Raw genomic sequence first — 24,631 nt, 5'->3', positions numbered from 1 at the left:
CGAGGGAGTGAGGCGCAGTGGCGGACCAAGAGGCTCTGAGTACCAAATCTGTAACGACCCCGTCGGGATCGACAGGAGGGGATGAGGAATTGAGCAAGAACAAGGTAAGATCAAGAAGAAAGAGGAGTAGGTGAGGAACAGAGCTTGGAGAAGGGGAAAGAATTCTCTGACATTTCTCAATAGCTGATTGTTACAACGCACACGCTACTGCATATACATCTCCTTGGACCTTGGGTCCCACATGTCCTACACACACACGTCCGACGACTAGTCCTCTCTTTCCCTGCCTGTGGCCCCCTTGCTTGCCTCTACTCCCCTCCATCTTCTTGGCTCTCTGATTCCTCCCGCTGTGGCACTGGTGCCTCGCTGTCCGCCTCCTCGTCAGGCTGGTTAGATGGCGAGGAGTGCGTGAACACCGCCGCGCTCCCTTTCTTGTGCACGAAGCAGTTCCACGCACGCCTTATCGTCGCCTCCCCTTCCATCCCCGACGACCTTCGCCTCCATCTCCTCCGATCCTATGCTGCGCACGGCGAGTTTGCGTCGGCGCCCCACCTGCTCGACGAAACACCCCGCCCGGCCCCGCCGCTCCTCTACAACACTGTCATGCGCGCTCACTCCCGCCGCCTAGACGTCCCCGCCGCGCTCTCGTTCTTCGCGGGCATGCGACGCTCCGCCACCCTGCCCGACGCCCACACCTTCGCTTGCGTCCTCCGCGCATGCGCCGGCTGTTCTCGGCCGGGCGCCGCCAAGATCCTCCATGGTATTGCGTCATCTTCCGGCTGTTCCTCCCATCCAATCGTCAGTAGTGCGCTCGTTAGCGCATATTCAAAGTTCTTGCTTGTGGACAGTGCTCGCCATGTGTTTGATGGTTTGCGTGAGCCCGATTTGGTTCTCTGGAACTCAATGATGTCCGGGTATGGGTACAGGCAAATGTGGCTTGAGGGGCTTCAACTGTTTTCTGCAATGCTCAGGACTGGGGAGGAGCCAGATGACTACTCCATGGTCAGCTTGGTCTCGTCCTTCAGGGATCCAGAAGCTCTTGCTTTTGGTCAAGCAGTTCATGGAGTGTGTATCAAGGGCGGTTATGATTCTGGCGACCATGCGAGAAGCGCACTTGTTAGCATGTATTTCAGGTGCGGGTGCATGGAATCGGGTCAAACATTGTTTGGTAGTTTGCTGGATGCGGATTTGGTTACATGTTCTTCACTAATTACAGGGCAAGTGCAGAGTGGCAAGTATGACGAGTCATTTAATTTGTTCAGAGAAATGTGCTACTTCAGCAGGAGGCCTGACAGCATCTTGATTGCTAGTCTTCTTTCAGCGTGTGCTTCTACAGCCACTATCAGCTGTAGCAAGGAGATCCACTGTTATGCAGTCAGGGTTGGAGCTGATACAGACACCAAAGTCTCATCTTCACTAATGGATGCTTATGCAAAATGTGGTTTTGCTGAACTGGGATATTTGGTATTCCGCCAAATTCCTAATAAGAACTCAGTCATGTACAATATGGTCATATCAAACCTTGGTTCTCACGGATTTGTAATGAAGGCCATTGAAGTCCATGATGAGATGGTTCGTGATAAGCTCAGGCCTGATGGTGCTACCTTCTCAGCTTTAGTTGCTGCTTGTTGTCATGCAGGACTCCTAGATGAGTGATGGAAGTTGTTTAGGAGAATGAGGGATGAGTTCCACATACTGGTTGAAATGCAGCATTATGTGTACATACTGGTTGCAACATTTAACCAGCTGGAGGAGGCCTATGATCTTATACAGCAATGCCAATGCCAGCAGATTGTGGCGTGTGGGGTGCATTACTTTGGGGGTGTTGTGCCCACCGTGATTCCAGCCTTGGTAGTTGGTAGGGCAGTTGCTGAAAAGCTCTTTGAGTTCTATCCAGATAAGGCTTCGTACAAGATTATGCTTTCAAACTTGTGTGCATCACAGGAGATATGGTGGGATGCTGAGGAGGTCAGGTCCGAGATGTCGAAGGAAGATATGCACAAGAACACAGGAAAGTTGGGTTGGCGAAATGAGGAAATGATGGTTTGGTTTGCATCATTGAGAAATGTGCAGAACATCAAGTACATTTAAACTCTGTATTGTTATGGTTCTAGAGAAATGAAATATCTGAAACTTCCTATTTTTACCTTACCATTTGATATAAATTATTTTCTTACTTATTATTATTTGTGTTGAATATTTTTGCTCTTGCTGAGTATAAAAATATTTTTTAGTGTATATCCATGGAACTTTGTGTTGCTAATTTCTTAGTTGATGTTGTAGAGTAACATTACAATATTTTTTGAAAGAAAGCAGATTCTTACATCTCAAAATGATATAATCAGCAGTTTTATCATTTTATGGTTCTGTGGCGATATTTAACGTATATACATTTACTTCTCAGTGCTTGGATAATGAAGTTGAGACTCGGTCAACTATAGCTGTGCTGGTGCAATGAGATTTTTTTATAGATAACCGAAGAGAAAAAAATGGATTTTCTTTAATTAGTCAACTTATCAGAAATTGACTTGCACATATCACACAAAAATTCAAAAGGCTGTTCAACTTCAGATTAAAAGGGGGTGTATATATTTTTATACTTTTACTCTCTGCAGCTTCAGTGTCAATTCTGGTAGAAAATTTTAATTTTTATTGTGTTTGACAGTCTCAAATTAAAATACCAATAGTCGAAATGCTGTCTCAGAGTGAGCAGTCCATGTCATGTTGTCCTTTTCTACGCTATATGTTTTTGCAATCCAGCTCCGACCTAGCAAAATAGGCAAAATATTGGAAGGCAAAGGCAAGCTTAACATTGTGAGAAGCACCCTGACCTGAATCTCATACTCTGATGAAATTTCCCATATTCCAAACCTTGCAGAGCTTCAGGGAAGTGTTAAACTAGGAACAATATAATAAGCTTGGCCGGCCTTGCCTGGCAATTGACATCTTAGCCTCCTTGGAAGTACCATACAAGCATTAAAAGCCAAATTCTGGAGTGCCAGATGAATTACCCTCTGCAACCGAATTACCGTCTGCAACCAAATTCTAGTTGCCTCTCCAGTTGCTAGTTCCCCATGGCCAGACATTCCTTGTTCTTCTTCCCCGCCTTGTTTCTGCAGAACCTCCCCATCAGTTTCAGTTTACCTGGAAGGAGTTTATCAACAGCAACAAACCAATAGCCTATGCAATGTGATGCTGCGTCGCTCAGCCCATTGTACAGCTTGTACCTTTATGTGACTCCTGAAGGGCGCAGCCTGTCCGAGATAGCCTCCCTCTTCAATGGCAGTACATCTCCCACCCAGCCCATCAAGCGGCTCTCTGGTTCAGAGGACTTGCTGATCCGTGTGCCTTGTGTGCGTGATGCAATCAACGTCACCATGAGTGGTCTCTTCCATGATACTGAATATAAGGTGAATTTAAACGACACGGCTGACAACATCAACAGTAACTTTAGCGGGCTTGCATGGAACATTATTGTTACAGCAAACAAGACAATTACGGTTCACCTTCTTTGTGGTTGTTCCTCCACGGGGCCGGAGGGGGTGTTGTCCTACACAGTCCAGCCTGGAGATACACTGAGCAATGTTAGGAAATATGCAACTTGTATTCCCATGAGGCCATAGGCCGATATATATACATGTACAGGTGTGGAACATATGCAGGAAACCCCTTATACAACGGGATAAATACAAAGGGGTACATGACTTATATTATAACTCTAACACCCCCCCTCAAACTCATGGTGGATGAACAACACTGAGTTTGGAGAGATAAATGCCATGTTGTGCTCTAGTCTGGGCCTTCGTCAGGAAATCCGCCAACTGTAACTCGGAAGGCACATACTGAAGAGCAATAACCTGATCTTGCACACCAGCGCGCACATAGAAAGCATCAACACCAATATGCTTGGTGAGCTCATGCTTCACAGGATCGCGCGCAATGCTAATAGCACATGTACTGTCAGATAAGAGCAGAGTCGGTGTAGTGACAGAAACACCAAAATCCTGAAGTAACCACCGTAACCAAGTCACCTCTGCTGTCAAAAGAGCCATGGCTCGCAACTCAGCCTCAGCACTCGAACGGGAAACTGCAATCTGTTTCTTCGTCTTCCAGGCAATGAGAGAACCGCCAAGAAAAACACAGTAAGCAGAAAGTGAACGGCGATCAGAAGGATCACTAGCCCACGTAGCATCCGAATAGGCCTGAAGCTGTAAAGAACTGGAGCTAGGAAAGAATAGACGGTGAGAGATCGTGCCCCGAAGATATCGGAGAACACGAAGGAGATGACTATAGTGAACCGATGTGGGAGCAGAGACAAACTGACTCAGAATATGAACCGGATAAGAGATGTCCGGACGAGTGACAGCTAGATAGACAAGACTGCCAACGAGATGACGATAACGCGTCGGGTCAGGGAGAGGATCACCATCAGTAGCACGGAGGTGAACATTGAGCTCCATAGGAGTCTCAACAATGCGCTCGTCAGTAAGAGCAGCACGAGCAAGAAGATCCTGGATATACTTTTCCTGAGATATAAAAAAGCCATCAGAGGTAGAAGAGACTTCAATCCCAAGAAAGTAGCGAAGAGGTCCAAGATCAGACATAAGAAACTGCGCACTAAGACGGGCCTTTACAAAGGCAATATACTCGGGGTCATCCCTAGTGATGATCATGTCATCAACATAGAGAAGAAGAAGAGTCCGACCACGAGGAGAAAGGTGAATAAACAATGCTGGATCATGAGCACTTGCTGAAAAACCAGCAGTAGTGACCACAGAGGCAAAACGCTCAAACCAGGCGCGAGGGGCTTGCTTAAGGCCATAGAGAGAGCGACGAAGACGACATACCATGCCATCAGGAACAGAATACCCGGGTGGTGGCTGCATGTACACCTCCTCACGCAGCTCACCATTAAGAAAGGCATTCTTAACATCAAGCTGAGATATAGACCAGTGGCGTGCAGAGGCAACGGCAAGAAGTGTACGAACAGTGGTCATATGGGCCACAGGAGCAAAAGTCTCGTCATAATCACGACCATGCTCCTGCTGAAAACCACGAGCCACAAGACGAGCTTTGTGACGCTCAAGAGAACCATCGGAGCGAGTCTTAACCTTGTAGACCCACTTACAAGTGATGGGACGGACTCCGGGAGGAAGAGAAACAAGATCCCAGGTACCAGTGCGTTCAAGAGCAGCAATCTCCTCTGCCATCGCAAACTGCCATTCAGGATGAACAACAGCCTGACGGTAAGAAGTCGGCTCAAGAACAGCAGCACAAGCGGTGGGAAATCCAAAGCGATCAACAGGCGGACGAGGACGAGAACGCAAGCCATAAGTAGGCTGAGAGGAAGAGGACGACTCATCCAATGAAGCATCCACAGGTCGTGAACGACGAGTGTAATGCTGAGGAAAAGATGGAACAATAGGAGGAATCGCCAAGGTAGAATCGGGGGGTGGCGACGAAGAAGTCATCGGAGATGAAGGTGTAGAATCCGGTGACATGCTAGGCGAGGAGACCGGAGAAGATGGTGGCTGCAAATCGACTAGAGGTGGAGAAGAAGAGGGAGTGGAACGAATAGGCATAGGCGCGACGGGGGTGATAGGTGAGTCAGGAAAAGTGAGGAAAGAGATATCCTCCACTGAAAAAATCGAGGAAGATGGGCGTGGGTAGAAAGGACGAGACTCATCAAAAGTCACGTCTCGAGAGATACGCATCCGACGACCGATAGGATCCCAACAACGATAGCCCTTATGCTCATCACTGTAGCCTAAGAAGACACACTCAACAGACTGAGCGGTCAGTTTGGTGCGTTCGCGAGGGGCAAGAAGAACATAGCAAACACAACCAAACAAGCGAAGCATCGAATAATCGGGAGAACGATCAAAAAGACGCTCAAAAGGAACACCACCCTGCAAAGCAGCGGACGGCTGAAGGTTGATGAGATAGGCGGAAGTGGAGATAGCCTCGGCCCAAAAAGGAGGTGGAAGAGAGGCGGCGATCATCATCGCACGAGCCGTCTCAAGAAGGTGACGATGCTTGCGCTCAGACACGCCATTCCGAGCATGAGCACCAGGGCAAGAGAACTGGGCAAGAGTACCCTGCTCAGCAAGGACTCCACGCAACATCTTGGAGATATACTCTCCAGCAGAGTCAGCACGGAAAACACGAATAGGAGTAGAGAACTGAGTGTGAACCATGGCAGCAAAACGCTTATAGATAGATAACACCTCACTACGAGAAGACATAAAATATATCCAGGTGTATCGAGAGAAATCATCTATAAAAATAATATAGTAGCGATGACCTCCTTTCGAGGCAAATGGAGCTGGACCCCAGACATCGGAGTGAACAAGGTCAAAAGGACGCTGAGACATAGTGTCGCTATGAGGATAAGGTAACTGGACCTGTTTACCAAGCCGACAACCCTGACAGTCTAAAGACACACCGCCGGAGACGGATCCAAGAAGACCACGTCGAACTAAGGATGAGAGACGAGAGCCACACAAGTGACCAAGGCGATGATGTCACTGCTGAAAAGAGCTGGTAGACAAGGCAACAGAGGGGGAAAGACTGGCGGCGGTGACAGCAGAGGGAAGGTGAAGCCAGTCAAGCTCCCAGAGACCCTGAGAGTCACGGTGTCGGGGGCCAGCACCAAGGAGAGCACCAGTGTGACGGTCCAGAACAGAACAAGAGTCAAAGTCTAGAATCACCCGACAACCGGAGTCAACAATCTGACCACCAGAAAAGAGTTGCATGGTAAGTCGAGGAACATGAGCAACATCAGGAACATGAAAAGATGAGGTGCTAAGAATGCCTCGACCATTAACCGGGAGGGAGGTACCATCAGCAGTAAGAACATGAATAGGAGAATCAAGAGCACGAATAGAAGACAAGGTGGATGAATCATGAGTCATATGAAAAGATGCTCCAGTATCAAGAATCCATGGAGATGTACCTGACTGTGTTGATGGTGGTCTCACAATGCCAGAGGAGTCAGTAGCAGAACCAGCAGAACCCGTCGGTGAAGAACCAGAGCATGCAGCGAGCAAGCACCGAAGGCGCGTAATCTTTTGCTCAGTCAGGAGCTCAACTGAAGAGGTCGACGTAGAGGCACCCGGCAATGAAGAGCCGGAGGCGGTCAGCAGACCACGAAGTCCCAGAATCTCCTGCTCGGTGAAGTACATAGCTGAAGTAGACGACGCAGTAGCACTGGGAGAGGAGCGGCCACCAGGCCCACCACCACCTGTGGAAGCCGCCAGAGGAGGCGACATAGCATAACCAACATCATCCGTAGAGGCCGGTGAAGGAGACGAGGGCACATGCAGACAAGCCCCAAGCGCCAAAGGAAGACGCGGGTCAATAGAGTCATATGCATCAACACATCCGATGGGGGCCGTGAGAGGAGCCGGTGTAGAACGATAATCACCGATAAAAGTCGTAGGAGGAGTCGATGTAGAGCGACAATCACCACGTGCGAGAGTCGCCACAGGGGACGATAGCACAGACGGACGAGCACCAAGCACTGAAGAAAGGCACATGTGCGAGACGGGGTCAGTATAGCAAACACTGAAAACACCGTCAGGAATCACCTCAGAGCAGGCGGGAGACACCATGTTCTTGTTTTTTGTTTTTTTTGTTTTTTTTTTACAGATCAACAGGCCGCAGCTACGAAAAGAATCCTGATGTAGCCCGTGGAGCGAATCAGGCGGTAGGAATTCGGTAGCTGACGGGAGTGCTCAAAACAGGAAACTCCTGGCAGGAGCAGCACGGCTTGGGACGAGCTATCGACGCAACCAGCAGGGCTGGCGATCGGCAGCGGATGACTGGATCCAACCCGGGCGGGAAGTGGCGGCTGGACCCGATAGGCAGCAGCAGCGACGAGAAGAAGAAGCGGCCAAAGGGGACGAGGCAATCCCGACTCAGACCACCGGGCAGTCGTGGACGGCTGGCAGCAGCAGTGGAGGAGCAGCAGAATACCACGTGCTGGGGATATGTGGCGGCAGATGAGGTGGAGCAGCAGCGGATGGAGTGGAGCAGCAGCAGCAGGCCACGTGCCTGGTGGATGCAGCAGCCCAGCAGGTTGGAAGGAAGAGCAGCAGCTTTGCAAGAGGCACGTGGGTGGGGAAGACAGCGACGGCCGGCCGGTGAGAGAAGGCAGCGGCGTGCGAGATGAGATTGGATCGGAAAGGACGAGTTGTGCGCGCGGGAAAAAAAACCCTAAGGCTCTAATATCATGTTAGGAAATATGCAACTTGTATTCCCATGAGGCCATAGGCCGATATATATACATGTACAGGTGTGGAACATATGCAGGAAACCCCTTATACAACGGGATAAATACAAAGGGGTACATGACTTATATTATAACTCTAACAAGCAACATCGTAACCTTGTTTGAATCAGGCTCGAGGGAGATCCTAAGCTTGAATGTGGGGGTCACAAATCCTGATTTTATTAACCCGGGTTGGATCTTGTTCATCCCGATGGGAGTTGCTGGTTTTTCCAACATAATTGAGTCATTCCTACTTATCAATTATGTATGTTGCATCATTGGAAATTTGTAAACTACTAAAACTGCAAAATCTAAAGTTTATTGATACCATTGGCATAGTATTAATTTGCTAAAACGCAATAAGCAGTATATTTTTTTTCTGCAATACAAGTCTGTTTTTAAATCTAATGCTGTTTCTCTCTTCCTTTGTGTTTTGTGCAATCATAGGATTTCTTGTGTTCTTTTAGCCCTTTGGTAACTGACTGCTCATCTTTTTCATGTTTCCTCCCTGTTTGATTCAAACACATTTAGAGTTTTCGGTTTACCGATCATAATTGCAGTATCAATATCAGCTGCAATTATGCTCCTTTTGACGTTCACAATTGTACTTCTCCTGAAAAGGAGACCTCCGGTGCCCATTGTTGAAGTGCCAAAGAAAGAGATGGAGAGAGTTCGCAGCAACACAAGTATAGCTATCCTGGAGTGCCATTACTTTCCATCCAAGAGGATTGATGGTCTGTTATTCTCCCTATGCTACATGTAGACATTTTGGATACACATATATCTTATACTCCCTCTGTAAACTAATATAAGAGTGTTTAGATAACTAAAATAGTGATCTAAACGCTCTTATATTAGTTTACGGAGGGAGTAACTCTCAGTCAATTGGTTGGAGATATTGATCCATTCCAAACAGAGAGACCTGTGATTTTCAGCCTGAAAGCGATTGGAGACGCCTCAGTTAATTTTGATGAGAAGAGGAAGATTGGTGGTGGGATATGGCATGGTCTACCTAGGTTTCATAGGAACACATGTAAGAAGTTCATGTAGTATATTTCTCAGGTAACTGTAATCTCGAAGCAACACCAGATCCTTATATTTGACCTTGGTCGCAGGAGATTGCAGTTAAGATGATGAAAGACAACAAATCAAAGGAGTTCTTTGCTGAGCTGAAAGTGATGTGCAAAGTACATCACATGAATATGGTATGTACTTAGATTGTAGAATCTACCAGGAAATGACCATCCGTGCTACGATCACGAGGTACGAAGATATGTTGTCATAAACTTGCGCAGTTCTATACAGATTGAGTTGATTGGCTATGCTGCTGGGGAGGATCACCTATACCTTGTTTACGAGTATGTTCAGAATGGATCACTTAGTGAGCATCTACATGATCCTTTGCTGAAAGGTACGTGAAAGGCATATTGATATTTGTTTGCTTCTGTCCACGAAACTAGATTTGTTGTCTACTGAAATTTCTGAAAGTTTGAATGAGTTATTTCTTAATTATTAGGTCATCAACCTCTCTCATGGACTGCAAGAACACAGATAGCAACGGATGCTGCACGTGGTATTGAGTAGATCCATGACCATACGAAGGCCTGCTATGTGCACCGTGACATCAGAGCAAGCAATATTCTGCTAGATGATGGACTAAGAGCTAAAGTGAACCATTCAAAGCCACAAAATTTAAGTGTTATCCGCTCAAGTATTGCAATCTGATTATTTTTTGGATAACAGGTTTCGGATTTTGGCCTGGTAAAGCTTGTTGAGCGCAGTGATGAAGAAGATTGCCTGGCAACTCATTATGTTGGAACGCCAAGCTACCTCCCACCGGAGTTAGTTTCTAACTTGGATATGATTTACAGTTTTTGAGCTGATGAAGCTTCAAATGTAATAGTAATACCAAGCATCAACCCTGCAGGTCAGTTCATGAGCCTCACATGACTACGAAGTCTGACGCCTATGCGTTTGGAGTAGTTCTTGCAGAACTGATTACTGGTCTCAGTGCACTTGTGCGGGTCAATAAGGAAGCTAATAAGACAATATCTCAATTGTAAGAGCAATGAGAAATGCATGTCAATGTATGAGCTGTTTTGATTTTTATAGTTTGCCGATCTGTTTTTTACAATGTTTGCATCATGATTCAACCAAATAAGGAACATTTGTCATGCTCTGAACAGATGAGAAAAGCTTTCAAATCAGCTGATGTGGAGAGCTCACTGGAGAAAATCATAGATCCCTCCTTGAAGGACAACTACCCCATAGAAGAAGTGTGTAAGGTCAGTCTGACACACTGAAACATCTCAGTTAGCCTAATCCTGCATTTCTACTTTATATAATCTGGCAAATATTTCGATGTGGTGCTTGAGTGAGGATTAATTAGACAGCCTGAGATGAGGGAGGTTATGCTAATGCTGTCTCAGATTGATCTGACCTCCATAGAGTGGGAGGCATCACTAGGAGGCGACGGTGAAAGTCTTTAGTGGCATTTTCATTGGTAGATGATCAAACGGCATGTATGCTATAATGTAGATACAAGAAGCGCGTTCCTATTGATTTTGATTGGAGGAGAATGGTTCTTGGTTTGCAGTCTCTGATGTATATATTTTTACTTGCGGCCAACCATACGCTACCCAAAGAATTGGGAGGTCTTGGGGTGATTAATTCTAAGATTATGAATTGGTGCTTGATCGCCAAATAGGTGTGGAAAATTCTGGTGGGACAAAGGGGCCTTTGGCTCCAGATCTTCAACAATTGGTATAAAACTGCCTAGTTTAAGCAACCACTTCCTTTGCCCAAACCTGTGCCCGAATGAATCGTCGCCTGCGCCCGCCGCCGAGGTACACCGGATTCGGGAGGGAGGGTGGGATTTTACCACTAAAACAAGGAGTTTAAGCAAGCACTTCCTTTTCCCAAACCTGCACCCGAATGAATTGCCGCGTGTGCGCCGCCTAGTAACACATCGCCGCCAAGATTTGGGAGGGAGGGGAAGGATTTTACGGCTCCTCCAACTTCTCCTCGGCACCCAGATCCAGTCGGGCCAAGGAATAAATCCGGCTCTGTTGCCAATTGTCAGACCCAGGTAGGACCGACGAGCAATATTCAAGAATTCAGTCTCAACTAGCAGTTTTATATCACTTTCAAAGGAAGGATTCGAGAGTTCTATAGGCCTCGCCGCTACCCTCCCTGGCGGCAGCCTCCGGTTGACGGCGCAGGCGGTGTTCCCTCGTGTCATCCAATAAAGGCGGCGCGGCCGTCGGGATGGGTTGTTCGTCTGATAGTGCTCGCTGGTGAAAATGTTGGGTCGGAAACTAGCCGAGAAATGATGAATGGTTATATTTTCAAATGATATGTACATGCGTGCAACTAGACTCTAGGCTTTGCTATTCCAGTCCACCCCGGCCCTAGCTAACAGCTCCAAGATTGGAGGCGAAATTAAAGACACGCATATTTACTTTTTTTTCTTCTTAAATACGCACAAGCATGCGTATTATTCATTAAAGGAGAAGGGAAAAGACTCCCCAAGGTCTTAATTTACAAGAAATATTCACATGCCGGTTTTCCGACACCACCCACACACTCACGGCTCACTACCTCCTATGTTTCTTCCTCCCACCCGGCTACCCGTACCCCATCCATCTCTCTTCCAGCCCCCTTTTGAAACAGCCCCGCCTTATCCCACAACGTGGCCTCCTCCATAATTCTCTGCCGTACTCTCGAGAGGGAGGGCGTAGCTCTGTTGAATACAATGTCGTTCCTATGCCTCCAGATCATCCACATTACCAAAAGGCATTTCTCTCTCCTTGCTTTTCTGTTGTGCCCAGCAGACTCTTGTCGGAGACACCAAGCCCTTAGCTCCTCGCCAACTAGTGGCTCCAAACCCGGACTACCGGTGATCAGCCCCAACCAATGCCAGATTTGCCTTGCAAACACACACCCGAGCATGAGGTGCTCGATGGTTTCCTCCTCTTGGTCGCAAAGGGGGCAGGCGCTTTGATGAGGTAGCCCTCGTCTAGCCAACCGATCCGAGGTCCAGCACCTGTTTTTTAACGCTAACCACGTGAAGAAGCGACAACGAAGAGGTGCCCGTGAACTCCAGGTAAACTCGGCCTCCGGCGAAACCTGAAGACCCGAGAACCTCGCCGCATAAGCCGATCGCGCCGAGAACTGGTCGTTGCTCTCCCAACTCCACCGCACCGTGTCGTCCACTCCTTCAATGAGCTGCACCTCATCCAATCTGGCCCACAGCCCCAAGAACTGTAACAACGCTTCTGCCGAGAGCTCTGGGCCAATGGTCGTCACCCACCTGTTGTTGTCGAGCGCATCCGAGACCGTCAACAACCTTCTAGCCCTCTAAGGACTTCTGTCATATATCAAGGGCGCGAGATCCCGTATGCGGGAGCCATCCAACCATTTATCTTCCCAGAACAAGGTGGATTTTCCATCGCCCAAAGTCGTAACTGCCGCTGCTTGCACCAAAGCCTCCGACTCCACCGGTACGCTGATTTGAAACTCTACCCATGGTCTTCCTTTGTCGAATTTTTGCAGCCACGGCCATCTCGCTTGAAGAGCCTTATTGAGCCACTTCAAGTTCGCCAATCCCAGACCACCTGCCCACTTGGGCCTGCACACCATTTCCCATGATACCGAGCAGTTGCCTCCACGGGCCTCCTTCTTTCCACACCACAAGAAACCACGGCAAATCTTAGATAGCGCAGAAATTGTCTTTGCAGGCAAATCCAACGCCAGCATAGAGTGCACAGGGATCGCACACAACACCGAATGGATTAGCAGCATGCGGCTACTCTTTGGGAGTAGGGAGGCCTTCCACAAAGGTAGCGCATCCCCAACCTTGTCCACCAGATCCTGGAGCTGCGCCGCCGTTGGCTTCCTCAGGGTTAAAGGGAGGCCGAGGTATCTGCATGGAAACGTGCCAGCGGAGCAGCCCAAGATGTTCACAACCAAATCCCTCTCTTCCGTCGAGCATCTAATCGGAATAGCCAAGCTTTTGCTCCAATTTACCACCAATCCCGAGGCCTGGCCAAAAAGCCTCAGAATAGCATCACAAGTCCGTGCTTCCAAATCATTGGGCTTGAGAAAGGCGACCACGTCGTCGGCAAACATGGAAACTCGTTGTTTTAGCCCCGAACGTGCCAAAGGCGCAAGGAGCCCCCTTTCCGTTGCAAACTGGCAAAGAGCTCGCAGTGGCTCCATGCACAAGATGAAGAGAATAGGAGAAAGGGGGTCTCCTTGCCTGAAGCCTTGGCACGGCAAGATCGGCCTACCAGGCATGCCATTAACCGTGATCCTTGTGGAGGAGGTGGCCAACAGTCCACACATCCACGTAATCCATTTGGCTCCGAATCCCAACCTCTGCAACACCTGAAGAAGAAAAGGCCACTGGATTGTATCGAATGCTTTCGTGATGTCCAGTTTAAGAAGGACTGCCGGGCGCTTCAATGCATGCAATCTCCTAGCTGTGCATTGCACCAACATAAAATTGTCATGTAGTGATCTGCCACGCACAAATGCACTCTGGTGGTGCCCCACCAACCTCGACAGGTCATCCGCAAGCCTGGATGCCAAAATTTTGTCGAAGATCTTCACTGGTCCACTTATAAGGCTCACCGGTCTAAAGTCTTTCACATCCATCGCTCCCTGGATCTTGGGGAGGAGGAAAACCAGCGCCTTGTTAATAGAAGCCAACCCTCTCATGTCATCCGCATGAAACTGCCGCAGGGCCTTCATAAAATCATGCTTGATGATGTGCCAGCATGAAACAAAGAAACGGCCAGTGAAACCGTCCGGGCCAGGTGCCTTGTCCAACGGCATTTCTTTGATAATCTTCTCAACCTCCTCATCCTCAAACGGGGCCTCGAGGTGCGCGAGATCCATAGATGGGAGATCCAGCATGTCCAAGTTGATCGATGTCAGCCGCCGAGCCGAAACACCGAACAATGCCTCGTAGTAGTCATCCACCACCTTCGTTGTGCTCTCCTGCCCAGTGTAAAGTACCCCCTCGTGGCTCAAAGAAGTAATCACATTCTTCTTTTGCCTGTGTCTTGCCTGTCGCTGGAAGAAAGCCGTGTTTGCCTCCCCCTCTTTAAGTTGCCAAATCCGTGATCGCTGCCTCGCAATGGATCTCTCAAGTGAACAGAGTCCAAGTAGCTTCTTCTTCAGTAACTTCCTCAAGCCATGCTCGTTATCCGCCAGCTGGCGCGAGTCTGCAGCCTTGTCCAGCCGACCAATGATCTCCATGGCCAAGGAAATTTGAAGCTTAACATTCCCAATCCACTTGTCACTCCACCTTTGTAAAGCTTTGGCCGTCGCATGAAGCTTGCTATCCAGGGCCAAGAAAGGGTTTCCTTCCGACGGCACCGCATTCCATGCCTCCTGCACTACGTCAAGAAAGCCCTCGGCCTTCGGCCAGAAGCTTTCAAATTTAAAGCGCTTGCCCACGTGAAAATCCGCGTCCAGATCCACAAAAAGGGGAGAATGATCCGAGACTGCCGTGCCAAGGGCCGTCAACAAGTTTCGTGGAAAGATGTCCTCCCAAGTGTTGGTAACAAAAATGTGATCAAATTTCTCTAGGGTGGGGTTTCTCCTTTCGTTTGACCACGTGTACCTCTTGCCGTTCAAGTATAACTCCTTAAGTTCCAGGGCATTGAGCAACGACCGGAACCTAGCCATCATTCTTGATGTAGGGTGGAACCCTAGATGGCCGATCTTTCACGAAAGGAGCGGATCCCTACGAAGAACGCGATGAACACGAGGGGAAACACGAGGGGAACACGAGAGAAATCACTCAACCAACAAGAATAGATCACACATGTGCTAGATCGATGAACACAAAGGTGAGATACAAGATCCAAAGTCAACAAAGGACGATACAAAGGTAACCGGTTCTTCTCCATGAGGAGGTCTTGATGGGGCCACCCAAGAGGGGGTCTTGAATCCAAGGTGATCTTCTCCGAAGAGGGGCCGCAGTCTCTCTCGAGGAGGAGATCCGTAATGGATGAGCAAAGCTCTATCTCTAAATGAGCTAATCCTTTGCTAACCCTAGAAAGAGGAAGGGAATGGAGTATATATAGTCTAGGGGGGCGAAGAGGTACATGTGCTTCGGCCCTTCACTGTGCGCAGATAGGCGGAGCCGGATGTCCCGGCGTCGGGCTGGATGTCCGGGGCTTCGGGAGGGGCCGGATGTCCGGGCTAGGGGGCCGGATGTCCGGGCTGACGGCGAAAGCTTTTATAGGTTCTGGTGCGTGGCGTCGGATTTCCGGGCTTATGGCCGGATGTCCGGGCTGGGGCCGGATGTCCGGGGCCTGTAGATGTTGGGCGGCTGGGATGCGACTGTAGTAGATGTCTCCAGCGGCCGGATGTCCGGGGCTGGGGCCGAATGTCCGGGCCCTGGAGCTGTCTTCTTCTCCTTCCGGCGGTTCTCTTCATCCGTGAACTTGGCAGCTTGTCCGTCTTCACGTGCATCCTCGGGGGGTTCCTCTTGACACCTAATCATGCATAGCATATCGGACTTAGGTAGTAGCCATGTCTCGAGTGGATCATATGTGATATCACTAAGGAAGGAAGTCACCTCGTCCTCGAGAGCTCTAGCTCGTGCTCGTGTCATAGGTCCTCTTGGCTCTTGATGAGACGATGGTAGGTCCATGGGGATGATCGTGGGATGCTCCGCATCATCTCCCCTCCCTTGGAAAAGATCCGACCTCGGATCGAAATCCTCATCACCATGGTACGGGGAGAGATCTTTGATGTTGAAGATGTCGCTCACGGAATACTTGTCGCGTGGGATGTCGATCTTGTATGCGTTGTTGTTGTAGCGTGCAAGCACCTTGAAGGGTCCATCGGCTCGTGGTAGAAGTTTGGACTTGCGCTCGTTGGGAAAGCGGTCCTTGCGAAGGTGTAGCCACACAAGATCTCCAACATTGAATATCATGGGTTGCTTGTTGACGTTGAGCTTGGTCGCGAGTCGTTGAACTTGGCGCTCGATAGTGTGCCTTGTATCTTCATGCATCTTATTGAGGTAGTTGACTCGGGCACTCGCGTCCATGTTTGTGCGCTCTTGTAGCGGTAGAGGTAGAATGTCCAATGGTGACAATGGGTTGAAGCCATAGACGACCTCGAAGGGGGAGTTGCCGGTAATCGAATGTGTTGCACGATTGTAGGTGTACTCGGCGATAGGTAGGCACTCCTCCCACTCCTTGATGTTCTTCTTTATCAACACGCGAAGTAGAGTGGAGAGCGTGCGGTTCGTCACCTCCGTTTGGCCGTCGGTTTGTGGATGGTATGCCGAAGAGAACAAAAGCTTGATTCCGAGCTTGGCGCACAAGGTCTTCCAAAAGTAACTCAAGAACTTGATGAAAGGATCGATATAGTTGACTAGAGGAGGGGGGGTGAATAGGCAACTAACTATTTTTAGCTTTTCTTTACCAATTTAAACTTTGCATCAAAGTAGGTTGTCTAGATATGCAACTAGGTAAGCAACCTATATGATGCAACAACAATAAGCACACAAGCAAGCAAGAGATATAACACAAATAAGCTTGCACAAGTAAAGGCACGAGATAACCAAGAGTGGAGCCGGTGAAGACGAGGATGTGTTACCGAAGTTCCTTCCCTTTGAGAGGAAGTACGTCTCTGTTGGAGCGGTGTGGAGGCACAATGCTCCCCAAGAAGCCACTAGGGCCACCGTATTCTCCTCACGCCCTCACACAATGCGAGATACCGTGATTCCACAATTGGTGCCCTTGGAGGCGGTGACCGAACCTTTACAAACAAGGTTGGGGCAATCTCCACAACTTAATTGGAGGCTCCCAACGACACCACGAAGCTTCACCACAATAGACTATGGCTTCGCGGTGACCTCAACCGTCTAGGGTGCTCAAACACCCAAGAGTAACAAGATCCGCAAGGGATTAGTGGGGGGAATCAACTTTCTCTTGGTGGAAGTGTAGATCGGGGCCTTCTCAACCACTCCCGAGCAAATCAACAAGTTTGATTGGCTAGGGAGTGAGATCGGGCGAAAATGGAGCTTGGAGCAACAATGGAGCTTAGAGTTGGAGGAGAGGTCAACTAGAGGAAGAAGACACCCCTTTTATAGTTGAGAATAAAATCCAACCGTTATCCACCTAACCAGCCCGTGACTTGCGGTACTACCGCCCCTGACAAGCGGTACTACCGCACGGCCAAACGGTACTACCGCGAGAGACCGCGGTACTACCGCTGCAACGGCAGGAGCTAGAACAAGCCTGAAGCACAGAGACTGAGAACGGTACTTCCGCAGGCGCGGTACTACCGCTCCCCCTTGCGGTACTACCGCAAGGCAGGAATGGCCTAGCCTAGGAAGGGCGCGGATGAATAAAAATACATCCGTGCCTACTTTCGCTGAAAATCAGATGATGCAAAAATCCGACACGGTACTACAGCTGGAGGAGCGGTACTACCGCGTGGCAGCTGAGCCAGGCCGCGCGCGGTACTACCGCGCACAAGGTGCGGTACTACCGCGGAGGCGCGGATGTAAAAAATTACATCCGCCCCTACTACCGCAATGCAACGACATTTGGCCTGGGGGCCACGGTACTACGGCTCCAGAGGAGCGGTACTACCGTGGGCTCCTGCGGTACTACCGCTGAAAGATCGTTGATGTCGCCTAGAGGGGGGTGAATAGGCGCTTTAAAATAATTACGGTTGAGGCTTGAACAAATGCGGAATAAACCTAACGGTTAATTTGACAAGCACAAAACCTAAAACAACTAGGCTCACCTATGTGCACCAACAACTTATGCTAAGCAAGGTAAACAACTAAGTGATAGCAAGATATATGAGAAGAAACAATATGGCTATCACAAAGTAAACTGCATAAGTAAAGGGCTCGGGTAAGAGATAACCGAGGCACGCGGAGACGACGATGTATCCCGAAGTTCACACCCTAGCGGATGCTAATCTCTGTTTGGAGCGGTGTGGAGGCACAATGCTCCCCAAGAACCACTAGGGCCATCGTAATCTCCTCACGCCCTCGCACAATGCAAGATGCCGTGATTCCACTAAGGGACCCTTGAGGGCGGTCACCGAACCCGTACAAATGGCAACCCTTGGGGGCGGTCACCGAACCCGTACACTTTGGCAACCCTTGGGGCCGGTGACCGAAACCCGTCAAATTGCTCGGGGCGATCTCCACAACCTAATTGGAAACCCCGACGCTTGCCCGGAGCTTTACACCACAATGATTGAGCTCCGAACACCACCAACCGTTTAGGGCACCCAAGCACCCAAGAGGAACAAGCTCAAGGGTACCAAGCACCCAAGAGTAATAAGCTTCTCAACTTGTAACTTCCACGTATCACCGTGGAGAACTCAAACCGATGCACAAATGCAATGGCAAGGGCACACGGAGTGCCCAAGTCCTTCTCTCTCAAATCCCACCGAAGCAACTAATGCTAGGGAGGCAAAAGAGAGGAAGAACAAGAAGAAGAAGAACACCAAGAACTCCAAGATCTAGATCCAATGGGTTCCCCTCACATAGAGGAGAAAGTGATTGGTGGAAATGTGGATCTAGATCTCCTCTCTCTTTTCCCTCAAAAACTAGCAAGAATCCATGGAGGGATTGAGAGTTAGCAAGCTCGAAGAAGGTCAACAATGGGGGAAGAACACGAGCTAAAAGGATAAGGTAGAATGGGGAAGAAGACCCCCTTTTATAGTGGGGGGAACAATCCAAACGTTACCCCCCAAAACAGCCCCGCAGAGGGCGGTACTACCGCATAAGGCAGCGGTACTACCGCTGAGAACAACGGTACTACCGCTTCCCCGGGCGGTACTACCGTGGAGTTAGGAGGGCAGGAGAGATACGGACTCGAGCGGTACTGCCGCGGTGGTAGGGCGGTACTACCGCTCATGAGCGGCACTGCCGCTCTACTGCCGCTGCGAAGTACCGCACAATCCGACACGAAAAATGACCCCTCGAGTCGACACGGTAGGGGCCTGGTACCGCAGCGGTACTACTGCTGAGGACCCATCGGCAGTACTACCGCTGCGGAGCGGTACTGCCGCCTGTGACTCCTAAGCGGTACTACCGCTAGGTACCGCGGTACTACCGCTGGCGCCATCCTAAAGCCACTTCCACGAAAACAAGTATACTCCACGGGAAACCAAAACTGCCATAACTTCTGCATATGAGCTCCGAATTGAGCAAACTCAAGCTTGTTGGAAACAGGACGACGAGTAGCATCAAAACAGCGAAGAACCTCCAACAGAGAAGAACCGACATAACCTCCAACATCGAAAACATCATAGAAGATGCATGAGTGAACTCCGTTTTCGATGAACTCGAGCTTGTCAACAAGGTGATCAAAAGCTCCAAATCTCACAAGGAGAAGAACCAAACAAGAACCAATAAAGATGATGCAAGGATGCAATGGTTTGAGCTCTCTACGAACAATACGATCAAGCTACTCATCGAGAGCCCCCCTTGATAGTACGGCAATCGATCCTATAACCCGGTCTCCCACAACTACCATGAGACCGGTAAAATAGAAAACCTATCAAGGGCAAACCTTTGCCTTGCACATGGTCCACTTGAGCTAGATGATGACGATCTTGACTCCCTCAAGATGGACCACCTTTCTTGATTGCGTTGGCTCGATGAAGACTAGTTGATTGCTCCCCCATACTCCACTATGGGTGAGCCACCCTTCCGCACATCTTCACAAGTCCATTGTCACCACAATGGCTTCAAGCATTTGATCTCTTCGTGATGCTTTACTTGAACTTGCCCGCTTCACTTGAACTTGCACACCGCAACCTAACCCCACAAAGAACTCTCACGAAGATCATGGGTTAGTACACAAAGCGTAATTGACAATGCTTACCATACCATGGGATCGCTTGATCCCTCTCGGTACATCTTCTACGCTTTGTGAGTTGATCCAGTTGATTCACTCTTGACTTAGTCTTGATCAACCTTAAATGTTTCCAACTCTCTTCATTTGGATGATGTCTTGAAGATATACATGAATGATCACACAATCTTCTTCTCCAAGACATGCTTGCAATAAGCTCAACACTCACAAGATCAATCTTTGGATAATTCCTTAATAGCACCTTGGTCATCACAAACTCTCCTTGAAACCAACAAATGGACCCCAAGAAAAGCCTATGGACAAACCCTTCAAATATAACTCAAGGAAACCATTAGTACATAGAGATTGTCATCAATTACCAAAACCAAACATGGGGGCACCGCATGTTCTTTCAACCGCGCCGAGGTACGGTACTACCGCAGGTGCCTGCGGTACTACCGCTCCAGGGAGCAGTACTACCGCAAGCCCAATATCAGCAACCAAGACATAATGCATAGAGGATAAACGGAGGATGCTCCAAAGCGCAGGGGAAAGGTGGAGACAAGGAAGAAAATGTGTACGTGATGATTCCACCCGAACCTTTCCGACGCGGACCCCCTCTTAATAGTACGGCTTTCCTATGACTCAAATCCACCAAAAAGAAATGTAGAAAAACGCCGTCTTCAATAGTCTTCGAGGGGCACCAAACCGTCTTGTGCCTAGCGATGAAACGTCTGTGAAACTCAAGGCACACGATTAGTCCGCAAAAGCATTGTCATCAATCACCAAAACACCTTAGGGATAAATATGCCCTTACAATCTCCCCCTTTTTGGTGGATTGATGACAATACGGGATTTGCACAGTGGGAAATAAAATTGAGCAAAGGCAAACCCCTCCTCTCTAAGATATAGACGGGCTCCCCCTAGATGTGTGCAATCTAGATGGGTGCTTTGGACTGCACAGCACACATACTAGGATCAACACTCCCCCTATATTTTAGAGACAAAGCATATCTTGCAATAGAAAGACTAACACTAGACAAGATAGCAAATAGGAGCATAACATAAGTAGCACAATATATCATAAGCTCGCTAAGATAGGATAGAGTGCATATGTCTTACACCATATGAAGGATAAGTCTCAAAGGCGCAAACCAAACCAAAGCAAACGAGGTTCAAACGATAAAGCAAACACACCAAACACGAGACACGACTCGCAAGCACGCAAATCCCTGCACTCTCTCCCCCTTTGGCATCGAGACGCCAAAAAGGCAGAGAGGACACCTACACACAAGGGGTGGCTCAGGCAGAGAAATCGCTCCAACGCTCCCCGTCAGACTCGGCGGCGGGGACGGACTCCTCGATGTCCTCCTCGGACTCAGTCCACTTGTAGCCTTGCTTCGCCATCCATTCTGCCTCCGGGGTGATGTGCTTCTCTGACCCGCTGGATTCTGCCTCACCAAAAACCTTCATGATCCTCTTGTCGCGGCGGCGAGCCTCCTTGGAGGCAACGTGAGTCCTGTACTGCCCCTTTACCTGCATGCACAATAGAGTCTTCATCTTGTCCTTCAGCTTCTTGGCCCATGAGGGCTCAGAGGAACGATGGGTATACCCAGCAGCACGGTCCTCAGCAACATCCTCTGCCTTAGCAGCCTCCTCATCAACATCCCTCCTAGCAGCAAATGCCTCAGCACGAGTAGTAGTGTTGGCCCACTTGGGCTTGACATGGAGACTGATGGACTCTTGCCGAATCCAGTCGGGAGCAAGGAACTCATCACCAGGGAACAACTTCTCCCAAGTCTTGGAGATCAACAGAAACAGGTACGGTCCATAGATAGGCACCTTGCGGTTGAACACCGCGAACCGAAGCTCACACCACATGATGTGTGAGACATCAAGTGGTTGAGTCTGAGACACACGTGCCTCCTCGCACAGGAGCATCATATCCACTAGATAGGCATGTACCTTGTCCTTGTCGCCAATGCAAGGAAACAGAGAGTTGCGGAAGATGCGATACATGATGTCCAAAAATGGGTTCAGCACCCACGTCGACTTGCCACTGGGAAGCACCTTCTCAACATAGTACTGCTGGAGCCTGTTCTTGCTTGCGGACTCAGGGTTGGCATGAGGGCGAACACCTATGGGAGTGGTGAGCCCGTCATCCGGAACCTGTAGCAGATCCATGAAATCCTTCCAGGTAGCAGTCAACTGACGGCCATTGGTCATCCAAGTCATCCTCCGCTCCTCCCCAGGGTGAAAGTGAACTAAGGCAAAGAACTGACAGATAAGCTCAGGTCATAGTCCAGATGGAAGGAGATCACATGTTCAATACCAAACTGCTCCACCAAATCCAGAGCCTCCCCAAAGTACTCACGATACTTGTCCTTCCTCATGTGATTCATGTCAATCCACTTGACATCCACGTAGGTGTTTTGCTTGGCCTTGATCACATCCAGATAAATGAGAGTCTGCTGCTTGGTCCAAAACAAGTCATTGCCTCTGAAGATAGCACGGGCATTCACATATGGGTTGATCTGCCTGCGAGGGATAAACTCAGAAAGTGGAATCTCGTCCATGCCCTTAGCAGGTTCCTTGTACTTGCTAGCTGAGGTCTTGACATTGCGCTTGGGGGCACTGGAGCTCTCTGGTGCTTCATCTTGATTGTGCAGTCGCTTGGAGCCTGTGTCACGATTGGGATTGGAACGGCGAGCAGGGGCACCGGAGCAACCACCTAAGACACAAAGCAAAAGCACACACAAAGAGCGAAAAGAATCAATGCAAAGACCTTAGCAAAACAAGGGAAACAAGTAGAAAGCATACGTGGTAATTGCCACAAAGAAGATTGGACAACAACGGTAGTACTGCCAGGTCGCGCGGTACTAAAATTTTAGTACCGCTCCTAGTCGCGGTAGTACCGTGTGAAGACACGGTAGTACCGGGGCTTGGAGCGGTAGTAGGATCTTAGTACCACACCACGTGCGGTAGTACCGCACCTGACGGGCGGTAGTACCGGACCCGCGGTAGTACCGCATGGCGGCAGATCCAAACCATTTTGAATCTGAGAAAGACCGCGAAAACGCGGCGGTACTACGGTTGATCAAATCTACCACGTGGCAACATATCAAGTATAATTTCTACGCAACACTACTCTCCTACATCCTACTCTTGCATAGATTTGGCCTAAAATCTCAAGAACACATGCATCTCCCCAAAAACCTAGAGGCAAAAGAACAACCAAAAGAGAGAGGGAGTTGGGGAGAAACCTTGGTCCATGGCAAGAGGAAGTGGTGGGGAACGATCCCACCGGTCGGAATCCGAGGAGAGTGGCCGGAGACGGAGATCCGGCGAGGGTCTCCGGCGCTGTTCTTGAGCGAGAGAGAGAGGCGGCGGGGACGAGAGACAAATGAATGGGTATGGGGAGTTGGAACTCCCCTGCCCGAGTCTACCGGGCTTCATCACGGTACTACCGCTCGGGCGGAAGAGCCGCACCAAAGCGGTAGTGCCGCTCTCCCAGGCGGCAGTAAAAAATTACTGCCGCGCTGGGTGCGGTACTACCGTGCTCTCTACACGCGGTAGTACCGTGGCAGGCCGCGGTAGTACCGTGGCAGGTCGCGGTAGTACCGTGGCAGGCCGCGGTAGTACCGTGATCTCAAGAAAAAGCACGTTTCAAACACAAAGAAAGAGAGGTCTTTGCATGGAAACTTCAAACAAACGAGACACCACAAGCACACGCTCAACACGAAGAGAGAGGGGCAAAAGACAACAAGACTCAACCTAGAGACACCACCTCTCTAAAGAGAGAGCGGTGGCCGGAGCCACCTATGTTTGAGTCACTTGGTATGGCACCGCGAAGAATTATCCTTGGGCCCATGACCAAAACTCGTCTTTGAAGCACAAGTACCATAAAAAATGGCTAATGTGAAAGAGTTGATCAATTTATGCATAATGGGGGGAGGGAGAGTTCATTGAGAGAACAACACTCCCCCTATGTCCATGCCTACATCTAAACAAGACAACAAGTTGAGTATGGTGGGGTGTGCAGGGGTTCAAGCAACATTGCTCGAATCAATGATATTTAGCTCATGCCTTAACTCGCGAAATCTTGCTTCATCCAACGGCTTCGTGAAAATATCTGCAAGGTTATCATGAGTGTTGACGTAGTTGAGCTCGATCTCCCCTCGCCTAATGTGATCCCGGATGAAGTGATACCGAATCTCAAAATGCTTCGTCTTGAAGTGTTGCACCGGGTTGAGAGAAATCTTGATGGCACTTTCATTGTCACACCAAAGAGGCACTTTGTCACAAATGACACCGTAATCCTTTAAAGTTTGCCTCATCCATAAGAGTTGTGCACAACAACTACCGGCCGCCACATACTCCGCTTCGGTGGACGAGAGAGACACACAACTTTGCTTTTTGGAAGACCAACTTACCAAAGAGCAACCCAGGAATTGGCACCCTCCAGAAGTGGACTTCCTATCCACTTTGTCTCCCGCCCAATCGGAGT

The 24,631-nt window shown here is 49.3% G+C and overlaps 2 pseudogenes; both read left to right on the top strand.

Annotated features, from left to right (window-relative positions):
- Positions 1-603: 603 nt before the first annotated feature.
- On the top strand, positions 604-2,178 carry LOC109786024 (putative pentatricopeptide repeat-containing protein At1g64310; annotated as a pseudogene).
- Positions 2,179-7,819: 5,641 nt separating this feature from the next.
- On the top strand, positions 7,820-10,865 carry LOC109786021 (lysM domain receptor-like kinase 3; annotated as a pseudogene).
- Positions 10,866-24,631: the final 13,766 nt, after the last annotated feature.

The sequence above is a fragment of the Aegilops tauschii genome, chromosome 3 (genome assembly GCF_002575655.3).
Source record: "Aegilops tauschii subsp. strangulata cultivar AL8/78 chromosome 3, Aet v6.0, whole genome shotgun sequence".
In the NCBI taxonomy this organism is placed as follows: Eukaryota; Viridiplantae; Streptophyta; class Magnoliopsida; order Poales; family Poaceae; genus Aegilops; species Aegilops tauschii.
This window is presented reverse-complemented; position numbering and strand designations above follow the sequence as displayed.